Source organism: Ailuropoda melanoleuca, chromosome 15 (assembly GCF_002007445.2).
Source record: "Ailuropoda melanoleuca isolate Jingjing chromosome 15, ASM200744v2, whole genome shotgun sequence".
NCBI classification, from domain to species: Eukaryota; Metazoa; Chordata; class Mammalia; order Carnivora; family Ursidae; genus Ailuropoda; species Ailuropoda melanoleuca.
In genome coordinates this window covers 83,351,903-83,376,372 of record NC_048232.1, presented here as the reverse complement: position 1 = coordinate 83,376,372, position 24,470 = coordinate 83,351,903, and the positions used below count along the sequence as shown (strand labels likewise).

Here is a 24,470-nt window from a genome sequence, read left to right as displayed (position 1 = left end):
ACAAAGGCAGATGCTTAACCAACTGAGCCACCCAGGCGTCCCAAAGGTTTGTGTGGTGTGTGTGTGTGTGTGTGTGTGTGTGTGTATGTTTTAGAGAGGGAGAGAGTACACGTGCATGTGCTCACAAGTGGAGGGAGGCATAGAGGGAAAGACTCTCAAGCATATTCCCGCTGAGCGCAGAGCCTGTGGGGGGTGAGGGGCTCCATCTCACGGCCCATGAGATCATGACCTGGCCAAAGCCAAGAGTGCATGATCAACTGACTGAGCCACCCAGGCACCCCCACTGGAAGGTTTTAAGGAGGAGAGTGGAATGGTCATTTTAGATAGCTGGATCTAGTTGCTAGAGGAGGAGGGATCAGGGGTTTGAGATTAGAATCAGGCAACCTGTTAGAAGGGGCCTCAAGGAGAAATGAAAAGATGAATTTGAGGAATATTTAGAAGGATATAATGTACAGGGCTTAATGAATAACTAACTGGATGTAGGCATCCCCACCCCCACCCGCACTCCCTGCCCCAGTGTACTTGGAAGCAAATCTCAGATCTTCACATCATTTCATCTGCAAATATTTCAGGGTATCTATCTAAAAGATAAGGATTCTTTTTAGAAAAATAACCACAATGCTATTTTCACCCCTTACAATGAACTGTCATGCTTTAATATTATCAAATATCTAGTCAGTGTTCAATTTCCATCAATGTTAGCTCCTAAATAAAAAAAAAAAACCTATTTGAATCAGAATCATTAAGACCCATGCACTGTGATAGGTTGACGTGTCTGATTCTCTCTCTGTTATTTAAGGAACTAGCTCATCAGTCCCATAGCATTTTCCATGGTACAGACTGTGCTGATTGCACCCCGTGGTGGCACTTGAATGTATTCTTCTGTCCCCTTTATTTTCTGTAAAATGTTACTTTGCTATAGAGGCCTGATCACATTCAGGTTTGATTCTTTTGTCAAGATTGGTAGTGCTATTCTTCTATTCGGCTTGATTATCTCTCTCTTTGTGATGTTAACAGCCACTGATGGTAATTGCCTAGACTTATTAATTTGTTAGGTTTGCAAAATGACAATGCCTCTCTTTTTAAGAGGCTGTAACACATTATCACTCAAGTATGAATAGATTTGTCACACCTTCTTCTTGAGGGGACAGGGATGGCAACATGACACCTGTGCTGGCCAGGGTTTGAGTTAGGGACGGCAGGGACAAAGGTGGCAGAGAGCCCATCCTTTGCCTCACAAACACTTGACCCCCTGCCAGCTCCTCTTAGGAACATTCAGTTCCTCCTGGGGTGGAGGCCCCTCGGAACTGAAAGATCCCCGTTCCCAGGGAGCTTTTAAACTAGTGAAAGCATTACCGAATGGGTTAAGATTAGACCCACTGCTTCAGGGAAGAGGTGTCTTCTAAATCAAAGCAGAACTTTGCTGGAATTAATCATAGCTATAGGAGTGTTGTCTCTGTCAGACTAAACAATGTAAAAAAAAAGCAAGCTAGGGTCTAATAAATGACACTGGTGAGCTGAGGAAACTACGTGCCTGGAAGGAACTTCTCTACTTGCACTGGAGGAAAAGGACAACAAAAAGCTGTCCAGTGCTCTAGCCGAGGGATAGGAGATGCCAAATCTGTGGTCGCTAGAATAGTACATTCTGCCTTGGGGCAGGGATATTCATTCATGCATTTATTCAGTAAACACATACTAAGTGCTTACTGTGGACCAAGCGCCAGAGGTTGAAGGTAGGCTCTGCCCTCTCCTTTCCCATTCTGGAAGGGAGACAGAGCACTATACAGTCGATTAGAGCTCACTATGCTACGTGCCTGGAGCAGGGAGCTATAGCTCCCTGGAAGCATGTGATTGTGAGCTCACCCAGCCCTCTGGGTAACTTGACATTGGAAAAGAGACCTGCTAACGTGGGACCTCAACTGCCACACCCATCTCCCCATTTTTTTTATTTTTAGGTAATTTTGTCTTCTGAAATCCAGGATAATAGAATAAGACAGACACTTGTTTTGGTTCACACACTCTTAAAGGATCCTATGACATCCATTTTGCTTTGCCATAGACAACAGGCAATGATCTAGTCCAGGTTTGGCCCAGAAAGAAAACTTCCACAAAAAAAATATTTTCCGTGTTTTTTTTTGTGCGTTTTTTTTGTGTGTGTGTGGTAAAATTCACATAACAATTTGTCATCTTCACAATGTTTAAGTGTACAGTTCAGTAGTATTACATACATTCAAAATGTCATGGCCCGAAGTAAAGGGGATCCCTATATTATGTAAAGGGGTGAACTGGAAAAGGTTTATTTTATTTTTTTAATTTGTTTTTTATTTATTGGGGCGCCTGGGTGGCCCAGTCGGTTAAGTGGCTGCCTTCGGCTCAGGTCATGATCCCAGAGTCCCGTGATCGAGGCCTGCTCAGCGGGGAGCCTGCTTCTCCCTCTCCCTCTGCCCCTTCTCCCTGCTTGTTCTCTCTCTCTCTCTAAATAAATAAATAGAATCTTAAAAAAAAAGGATTTTATTTATTTTGAGAGAGAGAGAGAGCACGAGCACTGGGGAGACGCAGCAAGGAGCCCCAGGAGGGGCTCAATCCCAGGACCCCAGGATCATGACCTGAGCCGAAGGCAGACCCTTAACCAACTGAGCCACCTAGGCGCCCCTGAACTGGAAACCCTTTAGCATTCCTTCTATAATAATAGGTTTGACAAACCTCACCACTCCTTGGTGCTGGCGAACCCCACCCTCTCCTTGACCGCATCCTGCTGTCACTTCTCTTGCCCAGCGACACAAGAATGGTTGGCTTGCCTCTGGGAGGGCAAATGGTGAGGAGCCAGGCTCCGCGAGTCCTGAAGAGAATTTTCTCACTGATACCATGGGGAGGGCAGAAATGAATATACTGAATAGCACTTTTTTTTTTCCCCTAACCAGAACATTTATTGTGCGACTAATCCTGCAAATCCTCTAGATGAACTGGATGCGGTGAGCTGCGGGTCGGGTTAGGGGTTCTTCCCTCCCGGGCGCTACGCGGGGATGCGCGCGCACACGGTTTTCAGGCGCCGCATGTTGGCGCCGCTGGTGCTTCACCTCAGGCTGCGCGCTCCAGCCGCACTTTCTCTGCCGCTCGGCAGCGGCGCCCCATCTGCCCCAGGCCGACTCCCGAGGGTGGTAGAGCCACGGCGACGGCACAGCAGGTGGGTCTCACTGCCACGCGCTCCGCACGACCACGTCTCCTTCGTCGTCCCGTTTCCGCGGCGGAGACCACAGAGGCCGGAAGACGAGATACTTCCGCTCTCTGCACGTGGCTTTTCAAGGAAGTTTGTCAGAACGTGAGGAGACTCACAGTTTGGGGAATGAACCTGTCAGTGGCCGTCAAACTTAGTAAAAGGTGAGGTGGTATTTAATTTTTGGGTCGTGGTTCTCGTTTTCTCTCTCAGACCCTTCCATTAGTTCTCTGGAGAGCTATGTGGTCGTTGTCAGTCTCCTTGACATTTGTTAATTTTCTTTTTCTGCTGAGCCGCCCTTATCCGTCCTGGCACCGCTCCAAGGAGACTACCTGTGGTTTGCCGGGAGGCGGAGGGGAGACCCGGCCCTGGCATGGCTGCCAGCAGGGGACGGCCCTGCCGCCAAGCAGAGTGGAATGGCAGGCCTGGTTCTGCCCATTTTCTTAGTGAGTGACTTTGACCAAGTTAGCCCATATTTCCGAACCTTCACGTCAATATTTGTAAAATGGAAGAAGCCGCACTCTCCTGAGAAAGTCAAAGGAAGGACCAAGGGCCCAGAGTGGACATTGGTTGGTCCTCTCCTAACAGTACCTTAAGTCGGGGACTCTCCCGCTGGCAGCCATGCATCCTGAGTGGGGAACCCCATCTCTACCCCCAGGAGTGGTTGCTGATTGTCTTAGGCCAGCCGATGGACCTCCCCTGCCCCAGTCACAGGGATACTGTCTACCGACGGCTTATAGCTTAGGCAGAGCTGATGGGAGGCACGGGAACATGGACTGGGGTTTCTGGGAGGGAGAAGCTACTCTCATCCATGTGGACTTGAACAGGAAATATGTGTCCCCAGGAGCCGCTGACAGCCCTTTCAGACGGTAAGGGAAGAGCCTACCTGAGAATGGAGCCAGCCCTGCACACTTTACCTGAAGCTAGACCTCCCCTGGACCTTTCAGCCAAGTGAGCCAAGAGATCTGCTTTGTTCAGCCAAGTGGAGGTGAGTTTTCTGTTTCTTACAACATCATGAAGTCCTCTTTGACCATAGTGGTTTAAACGGTGGTCACCAAAACGATATGTTTACAACTTAACCTCTGGAACCTGTGAATGTGACCTTATTTGGGAAAAGAGATCTTTGCAAATGTTATTAAGTTAAAGATCTTGAGGCAATATCATCCCGGATTATCCAGGTGGGCCGTAAACCAATGACAGGTGCCCTTATAAGAGACACACCTAGGGGAGAGACTCGGTCCCTGCAGAGGAGGAGACAGAGTGGAGTTGGGCTGCCACAAGCCAAGGCACACTGGGAGCCACCACAAACTGGGAGAGGCAAGGAAGTGTCTTCCCTTAACACCACCAGGAGTATGGTCCTGCTGACACCTTGATCTTGAACTCTGGCCTCCAGAACCATAAGAGAAGAAATGTCCATTGTTTTAAAACTTGTCTCTCGTTATTTGATACACTGATCAATGTGCATTTAGAAATAATAATGTTCCTTTCTTTATGTACATTTAACTTCTTTCCATGACTTTCCCATTCCCCTTCCTTGAAAGGTCAAAGGCAGTCCAGGCTCAAGTCCAGCCTCAAGCCAGGCTGTCTTGGTGACATACCAACTTGCCCACTCCTAGGTGTGGTGACTTTAAGGAAATCACTTAACCTCTCTATGCCTCAGTTTGCTCCTCTGTAAAATGTTTTTAGTAGGACTAAATGATCGAATACATGTAAGTGCTTAGAACAGTGCCTGGTGTATGGTAACCAGTACACCTGTGTGGTAGTCATTATGGATTCTCCCCTGTTCTTGGGTGATTTTCTTTCCTCATCAGAATGCTACTTCTTCATGATAATGAGTCCAGTTGTGTTCCTGACTAGATTTTTAAAATTATGATTACTTGTGCTTCATTCACCTCATTATGCTTTTAGTCCATTAAGCTGGGGAAATGTCACTCAGGAAAGTATGAAAAACCAAGTCCAATGGGATCTCCCTCGATAGCCAAAGTTAATGATTATGAAAGTCACAAGTCCGCACCATTAGCAAAACAGAAAGACAAGGAACCTGATTTAACCAATAAGCTGTTCAGTACCATGGCTTCTAATTGACTTTCTCTAGGTTTCCCTTTGAAATGCTTATTTCAAAGGGCATAAATAATTTAATTCATTTTCAGAATAATTGGCTTGTTTTTGTCAGGTTTTCTTTTTTTTTTTTAAAGATTTTATTTATTTATTTGACACAGAGAGAGAGAGCACAAGCATGCAGAGGGGCAGGTAGAAGGAGAAGGAGAACCAGACTCCCCACATGGAGCTCCATTCCAGGACCCCGGAGTCACAACCTGAGCCGAAAGCAGACGCTTAACCTACTGAGCCACCCAGGCGCCCTTTGGCAGGTGTTTCTATGCTTCTTTGCTTTGTGGTGGGGGTAGATCCTGGGAGAAGGAAGGATTACTAGGTTTAAGGACCCCACTGACTATCCTACTTGCCACATTTAAAGTAGGCTCTACACACAGCATGGAGCCCAGCACAGGGCTTACACTCACAACCCTGAGATTAAGACCTGAGTTGAGATCAGGAGTTGGATGCCTAACCAACTGAGCCACCCAGGTGCCACCTGACTTTCCAAATTTTAAAGACAACATTTGTTTTTAAAATAATCATTGTTTCCCTTTCTTCAAAGGAATTTAATAGTTGGTCTTAGCTTAGAAATCACTTAATTCAGAGTGGCACAGCAGCTTTTATGACTGTTTCTAATCCAGACACTGTCAATTTCCAGAAGTGTTTAATTTACTAGTACAGCTGGATCTCCAGAGCACTCCTTCCATGTTCCATTAGTAGCTGAAAGTCCCTAACTTCCTGCTCATTTATGGGGCCTGCTCACCTTAACACTGGACTTTCTTTTCTTTTCACTGTCCTTCCTTCATATAAACGGGAAAGGAGAGGAGGACAGATACATCTGCTTCCCAAGCAGATTCCTTTGCCATATTTGCAAAATCAAGAGTCTTTCATGATATACGTTGCATGGCTAGAAGCTTTGATTTATGCAATGTCAGATTTCCTAAAAGAGGGAGACTTCACCTAATACCTTCATGGGCAATTCTTGGAGCAAGTGAGAATAAAATGATTGCTATTGTTGCACACAAAAGAAAGAAAGAGAGAAAGAGAGAAGAAAGAAGAAAGAAAGGAAAGAAAGGAAGAAAGAAAGAAAGAAAGAAAGAAAGAAAGAAAGAAAGAAAAAAGAAAAAAAAGAAGGAAGGAAGGAAGAAAGAAAAAGAAAGAAAGAGAAGAAGAAAGAGGAGAGGAGAGGGGAGGGGAGCAAAGGGGAAGGGAAGGGAATAAAAGAAAAGAAAAGAAAAAAAAAAGAAAAGAAAAAGATTGGTACCATCATTTCAATGCCATATTTGAAAATGAAGACTTCATTGTTTGCACTGTGATATTATGACATCTGGAGGCTCTTATTCAGTATTGTAGGTGAATTACTCATTTTGAAAAAGGCGTTTGCATGGCTCTTTGCCCAGGGTAAGTTCTGGCTTGTCTCCTTGAGCCTGATGGCCACCACTGGGTAAGTTCCAAGATGCAGCAGTGAGAGGCTTTGAGATGATTCCTTGCCCCAATCTCACCAGAAGCCTCAGAGCCAGAGGTCAGCCATACGTTCACTTGGACTGAGCAGCATTCAGATGGTGGGGTTCAGGGATGGAAGAGAGAAAGGCAAGGGGGAAAAGGAAAATGAAAACGCGGGGTGGGAGAAGGAAGGAAAAAACAAACAGATCAGACATTAGGGAAAAGGAAGCACAGCCCTTTACCATATCCCAGTATCATATCTCAGTCTGCACTTTGTGGTTTGGGTGCTGTTAGAGGAACAGAAGGAATCCAGGATGGCAAGAGAACATTTTCCTACAAGAATATAATTCTAAAAAAGGGTTTATGGTGGTAAAGAAAAAGCTCCTTTTTAAAATGGTTTTCTCACTATTCTTGCTTTTTCTATGGGCTGAGAATTGTGTCATGGAACAAGAAAAAGTGACTGTTTCTTAAAAGGCTGAGGTCTAAAGTGAACACAAATATTTGCTGATCTGTAACTTTCTACCTCTCCCTGGCTTGGAGACTGGTGCTGTGGGTAAATGGAAGGCAGGGAGGATTTTGTTTAGTAGAAACCTGATCATGGTGGCTTTACCAAAAGGGAGTTATTGTCCTTATACACCAAATCTGGAAGTAGTTAATCCACAAAGAGCATTTGGGCTTCCTATTTTCTATTTGACCATCTTTAGCATAAACTTCCCTCCACATGGTCATAAGATAGCTGCCAAGCCTCCAAGCATTGCCTTCAAGTTCCAAGCAGGATGGTGAAGGGTAAAAGGTAAAAGACACACGTCAACTGAGTTTATTTCTTTTCCCTAAACTTTTTATCTCATTGTCCAAAACTGAGTCCCATGGCCATCCCAAGGAACAAGGTAGCTGCTACTCCAAATAAACTTGAGGTCGTTAAAGGAGAAGAGGAAAAAGAATGTGAATAGGCAATTAGCAGTGCCCGTTACACAGGGTTCCTTAACCTAGCTAGTATCCATGGAAACATTTACACAAATGTGTTTATGTGCATTTTCCTGTAAATTCTTAGCTTTTATCTCTCCAAATATTTCCTCTCCTCCATTCTTTTCCATCTTTTCTTTTTGGACTCCAAGTGGACATATACTAGACTTTCACTTTGGGAGGTTACTACTATCTTTGATATTTCCATCTTATTGTCTCTGTGTTGTACACTGTGTAATAGCCTCAGGTCTGACTCACTAATTTTCTCTTCAGATTATCTAGGGGCATCTGGGTGGCATTGTTGGTTAAGCGTTCAGCCCAGGTCATGATCTCAGGGTGGTGGGATCAAACCAAGNCGGGGGGGGGGGGGGGGGGGTCCATGCTCAGCAGGGGGTCCACTTGAGCTTCTCATTTTCCCCCTGCCCCTCCCACTTGTGTTCTCTCTCTCTCTAAAAATAAATAAATACACCTTTTAAAAAATTATAATCTGTTTAACCCATCCATAGGTGTTTTTATTTTACAAAGTTCTAGTTGGGGAGCCTGGCTGGCTTAGTCAGTAGAGCATATGACTCTTGATCTCAGGGTCCTGAGTTCAGACCCCAGGTTGGGCATGGAGCCTACTTTAAAAAAAAGTTTTTATTAGTTCCTTTTTTAAAATTGCCTTCTTGGGGCGCCTGGGTGGCACAGTGGTTAAGCGTCTGCCGTCGGCTCAGGGTGTGATCCCGGCGTTCTGGGATCGAGCCCCACATCAGGCTCCTCTGCTGAGAGCCCTGCTTCTTCCTCTCCCACTCCCCTTGCTTGTGTTCCCTCTCTCGCTGGCTGTCTCTATCTCTGTCGAGTAAATAAATAAAATCTTTAAAAAAAAATAAAATAAAATAAAATTGCCTTCTTACTTTTCAGTAGTCTCTCATTTTCATTCTGTCTCTTTTTAAAATTTCATGTATGGTTATTTTACATTCTGATTCTCATATTCTAGTATCTGACTACCTGTATTTGAATCCCAGCCCTGCCATTTATTAGGTATATACCCTTGGTCAAATTATTTAATCCCCCTGTACCATATTATCACAACTCTAAAATGGGAATAATAATGGTCCCTATCTCATGTTGTTATTATGAAAAATAATGAGTCCATATTAGTGTAGTATTTAGAATGATGCCAGCAGATAGTAAGACTATATAAGCTTTTACAATTATTATTATTATACTTTACTTACTTATTTTGTTTATTGCCTGCCTTACCCTCCTAGAATGAAAGTCTTGGGAGCAGGGATATTTATCTATTTTGCGGTGCTCTATCCCCTTTACCTATAACAGTGCTTGGTACAAAGCAAACACTCAGTAATTTGTTGAGCACATGAAAGAAAATGTAGAACTCTGTACCAAAATTGGAGAATATGTATTCTTTCAAATACACATGGAACATCCTCAAAAATTAACTATATACAAGGCTGTGATGTAATTCTCAACAAATTTCAGTGAATCAGTGTTATACAGACCATATTCTCTGTCCACCATTCAAATAAGTTAGAAATGAGAAATTTTAAATCATTTATTTGAAACTTTAAAAACACCTCACTCAACAACTCATGGGTCAAAGAGGAAGTCTTAATGGATGTTTAAATTATTTAGCATTGAGTGATAATGAGTATGCCTCATATTAAAACCTGGGAGATGCCATAGAAGCCATACTTCCAAGCAAACTGATGGCCTTAAATTCTTCTATTAGAAGAGAAGAAAGGATAAAAGTCATGAGATAAACGTCCACCCCAGTAAACTCAAGGACAGGAGAAAGAAGGTAGTGGTAGAAATAAAAACAGTAACTAAACCATGGATCTGAGCAGAGGCCTGGGTCATTCACCAGAGGCCATTGCTTTGTCCCATGTAATGGGGGTCCTGGACACCATCTGTCTGGTCATAGACTGCCGCCCTTGGGGCCTGGGGCTCCCTGCGATGAACCAGCAGGCCAGGCTACACTGACTCCCGGCCAAGAGGCCCAGTTGCTGCCACCCACCAGGGCTCTCTAAGCTGCCGCCTGCTTCTTTTCCCACCTGTCTTCAACTGAAAGCCACTCTCACAAACGCTCCTCGCTGGAGCCTTGTTCAGTGGTGAACCATCCCCTTCCTCATCTTCCCCCTGAACATCCCCTCCACTCCTGGCTCCTCCCCAAGGTCACCTCCCCCTGGCAGCTGGCTAGGAAGCTTACTTCTCATTCCCCCACACCTGTCAGACCTAGAGGTCTGGGGATGGGGTTTGCATCCTCCTCTCCATCACCCCCCAAGCCAGGCACACGCCTGTAACCCTTCCCTTCCTGTCTAGCCCGCTACCTCTGTCCTACCTCAGACCTCATCATGCTTGTCCTGATTATTGCAAAAGTCTCCTCATGGCCTCTCTGCCTTCAGTCTGGCTCCTCTTCATTCTCCCTACAGCAGGTCATTCCCAGAGCGAACTTTCTAGAAGCACAGATCATGTGGCCTCTCTTCACTCTGGCTTACATTTGCTTGGAAGTCTCCATTAACTCCCCAGTCAGTTAGGGGCTCTGTCCCTCCTACTCCTCTAGCTCTACCCAGAGCAAACCTTGGTCATATCACCTGTCATATCCCTGGCATATCTATGGACCTTTGTGGAGAGGGACCATGCACGTAAGTGTCACTGTTCTAAGTGTGGTCCGTGGACTAGCACCTTGGGTAATCACATGGGGGCTTCTTAGGAGTGCAGAATCTCAGGCCTCACCCAGATCTATAGAATCTTAATTTGCATTTAATAAGATCCTAGGTGATTCATTTGCACCTTAAAATTTGAGAAGCACTAATGACTGTTAGGAAAAGCTTCTGCAAGAAGGGCAAAAGAATCTGAAGTTCAAATTGGCCATTTCATTTCCTTTGTTGTTTGGTGAGCTTGGGGTGGGGGTGGAGGGTGGAGGCAGCCTATTGAAATGACCTACACGCATCCTAGACAGAAAAAAAATCAATGCAAGCTTTGAGACTCAGATCAGGAAGAGAACTGATTATTCTGGAAACAGCTGACAATGTCAGGTTAATGCTGTGCTGCCCTGAATGAGGCAGGCAGATGCCAGGGTATGTCAGCCAAAGGACCTGTCATAGCATCAATTAAGAGAAATGCTGAACACTCACCCCTTTGTTGGAGCCCAGCATGAAGGGGAGTGCAGCAGGAGGGTGAGAAGAAGGCAGACAGCTCTGTCCTGGCAACAGAAAATTGCCTTAGGAAGATTGATTTGCGCATAGTGCGAAGTCATTGTTAGATAGAAAGGACTGTGTGTTGAGCCTTTCTTGAGTGTTCCACTCATCCAGGTTGTCCCACCCAATATATTCTTAGCACTCCTGTTGCTCATCAAGCAGTCACACGAGTGGCACTTAAATAATGGGCCCTGAAGCCTCACTTCCTGAAAGGCTCCAGTAATCTTTCACTGATACACAATAGATCTCCAGGCAGATCTGAGTTTTCCTCTGTGGAAGCTGCTTGGTGAGGTCTGGGGGAGGGCAGGGACTGTAACAATTAGCCTTTGGGTAGTCAGCAGAGCCCCGCTGAGGAGAGCATCACCATTTGTTAAAGATCTACCTCTATGGGGCACCTGGGTGGCTCAGTCAGTTAAGCATCTGCCTTTGGCTCAGGTCATGATACTGGGGTCCTGGAATCAAGCCCGTGTCAGGCTCCCTGCTCAGCAGGGAGTCTGCTTTTCCCTCTCCCTCTGCTCCTCCCCCACTCATAAACTCTCTCTCTCTCTCAAATAAATATTAAAAAAGAAAAGAAAATGATCTACCTCCATACACCAGGCATGATGGTGGCAAATGGACATACATGACCACACTCGTTCCTCTCTCTGGCCATATCACCCTGGTGTTCTCATTCCTACAGCTAAGGAAGCTGACGCCCAAAGACATTAGCTGAGCCTCCCACAGCTAACAAATGGCATTGGTATTTGGGTTGGTATTGGTATTAGAGTTGGTATTATGGGTTGAATTGTGACCCCCCAAAAAAGATACGTTGAAGTCCTAACCCCTAATATTCCAGAACATGAGCTTATTTGGAAATAGGTTCATTGCAGAGGTAGTTAAGATGAGGTGATAACTGTACAAAGGTGGGCCCTAAACCAAATATGACCAGTGTCCTTATGAGAAGAGACACAGGAGGGAGAAGGCAGTTGTGACAGCAGGAGACAGAGATCAGACTGATGCCGTGACCAGCCACGGAATGCCAGCACTGCTGGAAGACACTAGAAGCTAGATGTGGTAAGGAATGATTCTTCCCTACGGGTCTCTGAGGGAGCGTGCCCCTCGTGACACCTTGATTTTGGACTTCTAGCCTCCACAACTATGAGGCAATGATGTTGTTGTTTTAAGCCCCCGCTGTGGTACGTTGTTGCAGCAGCCCTGGAAAGCCAACGCATCTGGGAGCATGGTTTTGCCATTGACACCACCCCGCGGACAGGATCTCGAGGGAGCTATTTGAGGTGCTCAGATTGATAGCATCCACACTCACATCCCCACTCCAGAGCCTTCTTGTGCACATGTGAGATAGTCATCACGGTGGAGAAGACAACTCTGCTTGGAAGGCCTGCTTCTAAAGTGAGCAGACAGCTAAAAAAGGAGAAAAGAGCCAAAATCCTGCCTGGAGAGACCTTTTGAAACCCCACCATTTTATAAAGAAAGGAAGCAGACGAGAGCGTCATCAGCCCCAGGAGAAGCAGAACCCGAGACTGTGGCCCCTGCAAATCCTCGCAAGGGATTTATTGAGGGAGAGCTCTCGAGAGAAGGAAGATGCTGAGGAAAGATGGGGTTTCAGGAGAAGACCAGGCTCAGCCAGACCCTGTGGGGAGCTTGGAGCATAACTGCCCCACGGAGGTGGTCTCCCCCCAAAAGGCAAGGGGTGTTGGCGCAAAGGAATCCTGGCTCCACACGCTGGCCCATCTGAGGGTGTTCTGTGTGTGTGCACAGTGTGTGTTCATGTAGTGATGGGAGGGGCTGAGGTGGTGGGGGTGGGACGAAGGAACTCACTAGAAGTTAATTAAGGTCTCTCCCAGTGTGACTCTGGAGGAGTGGGGCAGGGGCATGGGGGGAAAAGGGGCTGTTGGCAGAATTCCTCATTGTTTAATGATCAATGTTCCAAGAACAACACAGCCTTGGCCTCTTCCTCCTCTGAAACTCATTATTTACACAGAAGTTTGACTAAAAATCAAAATATCTTTAACAAAGATTTGGATCAATTAATGAGTGCAGGTTTTCTTAATAAGTCATGAGGACCCATGGGTGCTTGGAGCACATCCTCGACTCTCTGAAATGATGGGATGCTCTGCTCCTTTCCCATCCTTATGACTCAAAAATAAAACCAAACAAAGGTTCTGGCATCAAGGTTAAAGTCAGGGGCTGAAGAAGTTCCTCTACTGGAAACCAGCAAAATGAGATGCAGTGGGAGAACAGGAGAGGAGAAATGCTCTGTCCACAGCACCGGACAGTCCTTGGGGAGACTGATTTTGGGGACTGTGCAGAGTCCCTCTGTGGCACTCCTTCAGGGCTGGCCTGGCACTTTTTGTCCCCACTTATTAATCTGTTTTCACCTACTTTATCTGCTGCCTCCATGATCTGGGGAGCCAATTTCTGTCCTCATCTCATGGGGAATGGAAGTAACGACGAGGCTGGCCAGAGGCCAACCATGAAATGCTGGTACAGTCCCCCACCTCTCCCTCACGATGCCACCTGCCCACACATCTCTTCAGATGTCCCTCTGTGCTCTCCCTCTCTGCTCACCCTGCAGAGCTCCATGCCTTTTCCCTGATTCCCCAACCCATGCCTTTGCCTCCAATAATCTGATTACCTGATTGGTAACCAGCCCGAACTAGGAGTCATTCCCTTCTCCATGCTCACCTGTCTCCCTCATACTTTTGTTCATACTAAGGTGCACATGGCTAATAGCAGTCTTGCTCTCCCTCAGGCTGGGGGAAAAGGGTATTATTTTTTACATCCATCAGGATACTAAGCTGATAAATGAAGCTCCCTTGGGAAGACCTGTGGAGTTGGGCAGTGAGCGGCAGAGATGGAAGGTGGGAGTAGAGAGGAGCCGGCTTTCCTGGAGCCCCTAGAACCACATATTGATTACTTATTCATTTCACAATATTTATTGAGCAAGGGCAGTTGGGGGAAATGTATAAATAGAGAATTGGCAAATTTTTATGTTCTAAATGGATCTGACAGGAGCTCTCCTGTTCTCAATCTACATCAGGCTGGGCCTGAATTAGACCACTCCTGGTGGTGTGTGTGTGTGTGTGTGTGTGTGTGTGTGTGTGTGTGTGTGTGTGTGTGTGCGCGCGCGCATAAAGGAGAGACTTCCACGGCACTCTGGTTGGCATAGGATACTCAACTTTTGTCTATACCCAGGCACCCAGTATAGCTCCATCTCTACCTTCCCAAGCAGAGTTGGGAGGACAGGGACAAGAGGGGACACTTTGTCAGTCTCTCAGCACATATTTATTGAATCTCTACCTCAAATCGAAGATGTCCACTCTGGGGGTGCCTGGGTGGCTCAGCCGTTAAGCATCTGCCTTCGGCTCAGGTCATGATCCCAGGGTCCTGGGATTGAGCCCCACATTGGGCCCCCTGCTCGATGGGAGGCCTGCTTCTCCCTCTCACACCCCCTTTGCTTGTGTTCCCTCTCTCACTGTTTCTCTCTGTCAAATAAATAAAATCTTTTAAAAAAAGATGGCCATTCTGCCTTAATTTTCGTATATGGCATTCAGGCGGGGTCCAACGTCATTCTTTTGCATGTGGACACCCAGTTTTCCCAACATCCTATGTTGAAAAGACTGTCATTTCCCCATTGAATCATCTTGGCTCCCATGTTGAAAATCATTTGACATATACACAAAGGTTTATTTGGGCGCTCTCTATTTTATTCCATTGGTCCATATATCTATCTGTCTTTATGCCAGGACCACATTATCTTGTAGTACGTTTTAAAATCAGGAAGTGTGAGTCCTCCAGTTTTGTTCTCTTTCAAGATTTTTTTTGGCAATTCAGGGTCCCTTGAGGTTCCATACAAATTTTAAAATGGATTTTTTTCAATTTTTACAGACAACGTTGGGATTTTAATAGGGATTGCATTGAATCTGTAGATCACTTTGGGTAGTTTTGACATCTTAATCCATGAACAAGAAGAGGCTTTCCTGGGGCACCTGGGGGGCTCAGTTGGTTAAGCATCTGCCTTTGGCTCAGGTCATGATCCCAGGTCCTGCTCTGTGGGGAGCCTGTTTCTCCCCCTCCCCTTTGCTTGTGAGCTGTCTCTCTCAAATAAATAAAATCTTAAAAAAAAAAAAGTGGCTTTCCAGTTGTTAGTGTCTTCTGTAACATCTGCCAACAACATTTTGCAGGTTTTTAAAAAAAGTTTTATTTATTAGAAAGAAAGAGAGTGTGCATGTGAGGGGGAGGGGTGGAGGGAGAAGGAGAAGCAGACCCCCTGCTGAGAGGAGGGCGCTTGACTCCAGCCCAACCCCAGGACCCTGGGATCATGACTGGAGCCAAAGGCAAATGCTTAACTGACTGAGCCACCAGGCGCCCCATTTTGCAGTTTTCATCATATAAATTTTTCACCTCCTTGGTTAAAATATCTTATTTTTCTTGTATTCTTTTGATGCTGTTGTAAATTGTCTTAATTTCTTTTTAAGATTGTTCATTATAGAAACACAGCCAATTTTTTGTGTTGATTTTGCATCCTGCAGCTTTGCTAAATGTATTAGTTCTAACAGGGTTTTGTTGTTGTTGTTGTTTTGGTGGAAAGGGAAGGTTTTTTAAATTTTCCAGTTGAAGAGGAAAACGATGGATCTTAAGCAGCACTGTAAATCTTCTACCCACCGGGAGTCTCAGCAGGAACATGCTGCATAAATGACTTCCATGGAGAACTGAGCTGAAGGATGCCTGGGCTTTCCATTCTCCTGGGTAATCTATATGTTGCCCTTAAGCCTGACCATAAAGGACAGTCTGTATAGAGCCCCTCATGTGTAACCACTCTTTGATTATTTTTGCTTGCATGTCTGTAATGCATTATTTAGTTAGTTGAACATATAATGCACTTCCATGGTACAAAATTCAGAAGGTACAAAAGGCCGTATAATGAAAAGTCAGTCTCTTACCTTTATCACCCTCCACCCAGTTCCCATCCTCAGAATCAGCGGCTTCTTGAGATTTCTTCCACCAGAAATGACGTAGGATAGATACAAGCATTTAAGTATAGACACTCTTTTCTTTTTTTTTTCCACTTATAGGCGTTGTTCTACTCCTTGCTTTTTTCCACTTCCCAATATATCTTGGTGATTGTTTTGTATGAGTACCTAAATTGCTCCTATTTGTTTCTTTTTTAAAAAAATTTATTTGTGTGTGTGTGTGAGAGAGAGAGAACGAGCAGACACAGAGGCAGGCAGAGGGAGAGGGAGAGGGAGAGGCAGGCTCCCTGCTGAGCAGAGAGCCTGATGTGGGACTCCATCCTGATCCCAGGACCCCGGGATCATGACTTGAGCTGAAGGCAGAAGCCTAACCGACTGAGCCACCCAGGCACCCCGCTCCTCTTTCTTTTTAATAGCGACGTAGTACTCTATCAGATGTCTGTACCTTAATGTGTTTAATAGACATTGAGACTGTCTCCAATTTCTGATATTACAAACGGCGCAGAACGATTATTAGGATTCCTCTTGAACGGCATTTCAGTGCCACAGCTCACCTTGAGGAACGTTCTGAGAAATGGCTGTTATTATCTCTGCTGTCGAGGTGCCCGAGTGTCCTTTGCTTTTGGCATCTCAGAGGCATCTTTAGGTGGACAGAGGAGGAATTCCTCCCAAGTTTCTGTACCAGGGTTAAGGTGATACTTCTGAGTTCTGGGTTTTTTCCATCTTGTAGACTCTGGTTCATATACCAGATTGTTGGTCACTCTTAGCTTTGGCTGCTAAGGTTCTTAGAACTGAGTGTCTGGGCCTTGTTAGCAACTGTACAGAACTACTCATTAGCCATTCGTGGATCCTAATCTTACTCCTACTTCCATTATTTTCCCTCCCTTTATTTTCCTTTCACTTCAGGGCCAAGAGCTTATTTGTTTTATTCCTTGACATTGTGTAGATTTTTGCAAACTGTCTCAAGTTCTTTATATAACGAAGTGGGTATAAATAAACATAAACCTAAATATATCCATCGTACATAAATAAAATACGAATTTGGGTTGAACACCTAGAAGCAGCCCTAATCTCTCTTCAGCCATCCTAGCTAGTATTTTCCACAGGCCTGCCCTCCCTGAGCCTCTGTAGGGAGGGTCCCCCAGCTGTCCTGCTTCGGCCCAGGAGTCTTACTCCAGGAGTTATGCTAGTCCATCAAAATGCTCCCAGGACTTGTTTTCCCGGGTAAAGGCTGAGGAGAAAACCTGACTCCCACACTACATAAACCCTTCCCTGGAACAGGGAAGGAGGAGAGAATTCCCAGGGGCTGCACCCTGCCCTGCATCAGGGGCTGCTCTGGGGTCCTGCTATGCAGGCGTCCCTCTTCCTCACGCATCTTTCAGCTGCTTGCCCACTTCACCCCACCCACCAGTGTTCTTTTGCCTCAATGTGAGAAAGCAATCTGCATCCAGCCAGCAGGATTAAGTAAGATAGATGGAGGTAGCCAGCTTTCTCATCTCAGAAACCCCTTTCATCTTGCAGAGGCCTCTGTGCAGATAGAGCAGTTTTGTTTTAATGTGTTCCCTGCAGGCTGAGTTTCAGGTTTGTGGTTGATCGGCCTTAGAGAGACCGGGTGAGTGACCAGCTTGGGAACACTGCAGTCTAAGGGGAAACACCCTTGGGCCCTTCCCGAGTGGCCTCTAGCTCCTGCACAGGACTGCTGTTCTAAGTCAGAGGAAGAGAGGACCAGGTCTGTTTGCAGTATCTGGGGTGGGCATGGGGCACCTGAGCTATGGAAAATGGGACTCAGGGGTTCAGGGCTCAGAGATGCACCCGGGGCACTGCTCTCCCAGTGCTTCTCTGCTTGGGCCTTTTCCAGAGCTGAGTTTGATCTTCGCAATTCTCAGCATCTTTACTTACACGATGGGCTTTTAACATGACTCGGCTCACAGAGTGGTTGAGGATTAAGGCATAATAGCTAGTGCTTTAATAACTCTTATTACATACCACCCATCATGGTAAGTGCTTTACATACAAGTAACTCCTTTAGTCCTTACAACACTCTTAGTTATTATTATCCCCATTTTTCAGGGGAAGAAACGGAGGCTCAGTGAGCTTAAGTAATTTGCCCAAGTTCACACAGCTTGTGAGTGACGGAGCTGAGATGTGAAGCCAGGTAATCTGGCCCCAGAGTCTGTGCTCTTAAGGGCTCTGAGACTTGCCTACAAAAGTCCTGGGGAAGTTCTGGCATGGCGGGGGGATGGTGTCTGAGCCTCTCAGCCGGGACCTGGGAGGTGAGTTCTAACAGAGGTGATCTAGGTGATTCTCTGGCAGCCCCACATACCCCTTCCCCAGTTAGCTGCCCTCTGGCCCACGTGCTGTGTAACTCCATCAGTGTACTTAGCACCTTGGGCTTGGCTTGAGGTTCTCTGTTTATTGCTCTGTCTTCCCTGCTCCTCTGCCAGCAACTCTTCCCTCCCATATCCCAGCACTAAACACAATTCTTGATAGATAATAGGTGTTTAATGTTTACTTAAAGATTGTTTCTTCTTTGTTTTGCACTGGGCCCTGAGACTTCCCTGGGAGGTGACCTTGTCCTCCCAGAGGCCTGAGTCAGAGATGTCCTTTTCTAATCCATCCTTCTGCTTTGTCTGCTTGCATCTCAAGCAGGCTGTGTCAAGGGCCCTTTAAAAATACCTTTATAATTGTTATTATTTTCCAGCACAAAGCAAATTATGCATTTAAAAAAGGAAGGCGAACATCACAGGAATTTTGAAAATGGAAGTCCTCCCTAGTCTGCTCTTCCAGGTGTGGTTCCCAGCTTGGCCTTAGCGGCAGGGTCTCAGACCACGCCCACCCTGACCTGCTGAATCACATTCTGCACTTAACAGGATCCCACGGACTCAAGGCACCTGGAAGTGTGAAAAGCTGGCAGCAACCCTCCTTCTCCCCGACCCCAGCCAAGACAACAAGTGTCCCCAGGTTTGTGTGCTTGAGTGTGCTAAAAAGCACACTCTTCTAACCTCTCAGTAATTACCTGCAATTTTCTAACCTCATCCAAAGCCAAATGCTCGTCAAAGTCATCCAGCAGGAAGCTAATAAAGACCTCATAATGTAGCCTGTCTACTTCCACTCCTGCCCCCTCTCTATCCCATTTCCCCACCCCAGCAACCATGGTGATCTTTTAAAAACATAAATTAGATCATGTCACTCTTTCGCTTAGAATCCCGTAGTGACTTTCCACTGCCCTGGGAACGCACCCCAGTCTCCTCGCAGCCAGTACCCCCCCACTCTCCTTCCCGCCCTCAGTCCTGACGCATTGACCTTCTCTTTCGTCTGGATCCAGGTTTTTGCAGCCTCTGCTCCTATGCCCAGATGCCCTTCCTTCCTCCCCTGGCTGGCTCCTGTTCAAGCTTCAGGTCTCGGCATAAACATCACCTCCTTGGAGGTGTGAGACGAAATGGGGTAAGCAGCTCCTGCCTTCCAGTATTCTCCATGACTGTCCCCAGCTGTGGCTAGGACGGGCTCCCAAAGGAGTGTAAACCCCAGGAGGGCAGGGACAGAGCTCCTGTGCTCGAGCTAGCTCTCCCTCAGACTTCACACAGCGCCTGTAGACAGTAGGTTAACAATAAACAGATGTTGACTTGCAGTGGCTTCCTGGAGATCAGGTATATTAACATCATTGCCACTTGTTTACAGGTTTGTTGAAGTCACAGAAATAATAAATGCTAATTATATATGTTTTAAAACTCTGCAGGGAGGAAGAAAATGAAAACTAACATCCTTTTCTTCCTCGATTCCTTCCCACCGCAAAAGTAACCACTGATAACTGTCTGTTTTGTCTCCTTCCTGTATTGCATTGCCCTTCCACACACACACACCCATGTAAGATTGTGCTATCAGTATCGATTCTATTCTGCAACTTGCTTTGCTTTAATATTGTGGTAAAATACGGGGGCACCTGGGTGGCTCAGTCTTTGGAGCATCCAACTCTTGATTTCAGCTCAGGTCATGATTTCAGGGTCATGGGATTGAACCCCGCATTGGTCTCCCCCCTCAGCGCTGAGTCTGCTTGAAATTCTCTCCCTCTCCTTCTGCCACTCCCCCTGCTCATGTGCGTGCTCTAAATAAGGAAGTAAGTAAATAATAAATAACTGGATAAAATCTTTAAAAAAAATTGTGGTAAAATATGCAAACGTGAAATTTACTGTCTTGACCTGTTTTTTTTTTTTTTTAAGATTTCATTTATTTGAGAGAGAGCAGGAGCAGGGTGAGGGGCAGAGGGAGAAGCAGGCTCTCCACTGAGCAGGGAGCTCCATGTGGGGCTCGATCCCACGACCCCAGGATCATGACCTGAGCCCAAGGCAGATGCTGAACCAACTGAGCCACCCGAGCACCCCCTGGTTTAATCGTTAAGTTTACATTTCAGTAGTGCTAACTGTATGTGTGTGGCTGTACAACTGATCTCCAGAACTTTCTCATCTTACAAAACTGAAACTATACACCGGTTTTCTTTTGGAGTTTATTTTTGAGTAATCTCTACGTGGGGCTCGAATTCACGACCCCGAGATCAAGAGTCGCTTTCTCCACTGACTGAGCCAGTCAGGCGCTCCTGAAGCCAGACACCTATTAATTCCTCAATTCCCCTTCCCCCTAGTCCCTGGCAATCACCATTCTACTTTCTGTTTCCATGAGCTTGAACAACTTGCTTTTTGAACTTAGTACGTCTTCCCATGTGGGCTCGTGGGATCTAGCCCATTATTCCTACGGCCATACAGTATTCCACAGGAGCTACAGCTGATATTTAACCAGTCCCCTCTCAGTGAGATGAAAGTTGCTTCTAGTTTTCTGCTATTACAGAAACGCTGCGGTGCCACGTTAAAGCCCACAACTGCGAGGTCAGAGAGTATATACTTCCATTTTGCCAAATTGCTGCTCAAAGAAGTTGTACCACTTACCCTCCCACCCACAGAAGATGAGAGGGCTGCTCTCCAGTTCTTCCCAATGTAAACCAAGTAAATGCTGTCCCATCCCAGGGACAGGAGGGGCCGGCTTTGAAAGGAGGGTCAGTGGCTCCCTTCCGTGGTGGTTTCCCTGGGGAGAAGCCTGAGGGGTTTGGCTGGTGGCGAGATGGGAATCCAGCTGCTAGAGGTATACACAGGAGGAAGTCTAATTCAAAAGCCATATAATGAGTGGACTTGGGAAGGAGCTCGTTGCCATGGCAACCTGATTCCCCTGCTGCCAAAAGCGGGTTTTCTTCTTTCTTCTGCACCTGGCAGGAGCTCCTCTCCTCTCAAGATGACTTGAGAAATAAAGACAGAGTTTGGCATTCTTTTATTGAGGTCAGTGCACATTTTCAGACAGGGACCACCCTGTCACTGACAAAATGTGATTTTCAGATATCCTCTGGAGGCAAGGAGCTGGCTGAGCCCCGTTCTTGTGGTACATAGAAGCACCTGGGTCTCTTGCTTCAAACGCCGGACTGAGTGATGGACCCCACTGACCTGCACCGTCTGTACTTATACTCCTCGGACGTGGCAGGTGGGCCAGGCTCCCAGGGAGACTGCTCTGTTCTCTTCACAAGAAAAGGTTTTCTAGATTTTGTTTTTTAAGAATGCCAAAGGTCAAGGTCAGGGAAGCCTGCTTGAGCAGGCCTCTTAAACTGGTCCCAGTTTAAATCACTTTGCTCTGCTTTCTCCAGGGCATTTAACCTTGAAAATGCTGATTGGAACAGAGCAGAATTAAATTAAATTGTTTTGACCTGTTTCCCCCATATCAGGCTCTGTGCTAGGCACACTGTGGGCATGCCCTCATCTTATCCTTTAACTCTCAGTAAGATGGGAATTATTATCTCCATGGTTCTGAGAATGAAATCTGAGGCTCCAAAGCTTAATGTGCCCAAGATCTCAGTGCAGAAATTATGAACCTGGCCCTACCTGGGTCTCAAGGTCACATTCCTCACCCCCAACCAGTAGATAATTTGGAGACAGCAAAGAGGTCTGTGGGGACTTGATCCACCAGCTTCACCTGCTCCCCTCACCTGACGGTCCCCTCCTCCTTAACCCCCACCTTCCTCCCTAATCAGGCAGTGAGCTCTGGTGGGGAAAACATGGGGGTATGGAGGTTCAAATCTATACTAGCTGTGGATCCTGACCTTGGCTGAACCCCGGCCTCAAAACAGAAATATGGGAAACCGGCCCTCTGGGTTTTGTCGGTTTGTTTTTTATGAGAACATTTATGTGGGGAGGATTAAGTGAACTAAGGAGGAAGGATCCCGTGATGTGACTTTTCTGTTAAACTCAAAGCAGCCCAGATCTGCCCCCAGTGGCTTGGGAGCCTTTCGTACTTTCTCTTACACAGCCTCTCCTGTGGGAAGTGCTTCCCAAGCCTCCAGGGTATATGACAGTATTGATTTGTATCCTTGAATTTGATTTTTCTACATAATATCCCAGCGACAACCATCCCCGGAGCCATTCCCAGGAGAATCTTGTCCCACTCACACACATAGTTAGTCTCCACGTACCAGGCCGGCAAGCAACCCTTTCCCCACAAGCCCACCCCCTCCAGCCCGCCTCTGAAATGTTGCCCCAGGCACACTGTGCTTCCCAGCCTTCAGAGCACGGCCTGGGTGACCGTAGCTTGGGTAGCAGGTGCACACATTCAAGGAAAAATGCAAGGACAATGTTGCTTTTCTAGTTCCTCTAATTTATCTGTTGAGTCCCTCTCCCCCGCTCCCCCCAACTTCGGGGAAGAAGAAAAGAAACCTAATGGTGCTACAGTATCTTCCATTTTAAATAGTCTCTCTTGGATGACTCAGTTTCTGTATGTAAATGCTCAGTCCTTTAAATTCCCTCTTCTTTCTACGGCCACAATCCATGATTGTGACCGGGCAGCTGGTCACCCATTGGCTTTCTGAAGTGTCCTGGTGACATCCACTGCTAGAATCATGCCGGGGGCATGAGAACCCCACACAGAGTGGTTTCTGAGTCCCTCCAGTGCCCCAATTCCCTTGGAAGATCCCAGAGGAATTTCAGGATCCCCTGCAGCCATGGGGAGCAGAGTCATTTAGTTAGTCATTTCCCCACCTCAGTGTTGCACTTTTGCCCCTCTGACTTCTGTACAGTGTCTAGCCCAGTATGGGTCCCCTCCTAGAGATCCAAATAGGAAAGAGGGCCAAGAACCCAGGGTTTTTAGCTATCCCCTCAACCCTCTCACACGCCCCTCCCTCCGCCCTTGGCTTTGGCCTGGAGGAGATTAAGACCATGTGTGTCCCTTGCCTCGGCCTTATGGCCTTACTTCGGGTTGTCCTGGGGCCACACCCAGGTGTCATATCCTGATTTCCTTCCATGCCTGGCTCATAACAAAACTCCATGGCCTAGTCCACCAGGACTGGTTCTTGATATATTAATGTGTGTTTAAATTATTTAGAAAATCTTTTCTCTCTTGGCGAAGACTGGCTTTCAAGGCTATTCCCTTGCTTTATGGTCTGGAGTATTTTTTTGGATGTCCAAAGCTAAGCACCAATTTCCTCTTTCTCTTTGCATTCCTAATCCTCTCCAAGGCAAACAGACGCCTCCAGCAGACGAGGGCCATTACACAAAAAATGGAGTACACAAGAGAAAAGCACGTTAATGTCGTTCAACAGATATTCTCCCCAGTCCACACTTATGACTAGGAATGTTTAAGGGTCCTTCTAGCCCTGAAATTCTGTGAATCTGTGAATTCTGTCCTTTCCACGTTGTCGGACATAGGAGCTCCTATGAGCAGTATTTTGTAAAAAAGACCTTTTCTTGGGGTGACATAGTTTTAGTTACTGCCTTTGCTCTCCTCACCCTTAGAGTAACACTTCCTGGAAAAGGTGTTACTAGTGCTTCAGAACCCACCAAGGTAAGGCAACAGTCACTTTATTTCTAAATGCAAGACACCCTTTGTTAGTATCCTAGGACTGCTGGAACAAAATACCACAAACTTGGCAGCTTGTAACAAAAAAACTTAAATGTATTCTCTTACCAAGGCCAGAAAACCAAAATCCAGAAATCCATGCCTCTCTCCTAGCTTCTGGTATTCCAGGGCTCACGGACACCTTACTCCAGCCTCTGCTTCAGTCTTCACAGACCTAGCCCCCTATGTCCCTGTGTCCCTCTCCTTTGCTAAACATCCAGTGACATCGGTCATTGGATTTAAGGCCCACCCTAAATTGAGGATCTTATCTTGAGACCCTTAACTTAATACATCTGCAAAGACCCAGTCTCCAAATAAAGTCATATTTGCAAGTGTTGGGGGTGAAGATTTGGTCAGATCTTTTTGGAGGACACTATCCAAACTCATGACACAACTTTTTCGGTTCTCAAACTTTTTGCAACATCGACACTCGTGATCACTTTCCCTTAGAAACGATCTTTTCCATCTCTTCCTGGTTGCCAATCCTACTTCTCTGGCTGGTCCTCCACAAGCTCTTGTACCGGCTCCTTTTCTTCCCAGCCTAGAAAGACTAATATCCCTAAGATTCTGTCCTGTTCTTAAGTTTCTTCCTCTCTCAGTCTCCCTTAGGCAATCACAGTCATTCCCAAGGTCCTCGACAAGACACAACGGAATCATCCTGGGATG

The 24,470-nt window shown here is 46.3% G+C and overlaps 1 long non-coding RNA gene across 2 annotated transcripts in view; it reads left to right on the top strand.

Moving 5' to 3' along the window:
* Window positions 1-2,638: 2,638 nt before the first annotated feature.
* Window positions 2,639-24,470, top strand: part of LOC109490804 — a 30,919-nt gene continuing 9,087 nt past the window's right edge. Inside the window, exons 1-4 of one of the 2 annotated variants that reach the window (XR_002144199.2) lie at window positions 2,639-3,378; window positions 4,059-4,202; window positions 18,755-18,845; window positions 19,210-19,328. This is a non-coding gene — a long non-coding RNA (uncharacterized LOC109490804). Of the gene's footprint in view, window positions 3,379-4,058; window positions 4,203-18,754; window positions 18,846-19,209; window positions 19,712-24,470 lie in introns of those variants that run through there. The other variant, XR_004621055.1, reaches the window with a different exon arrangement.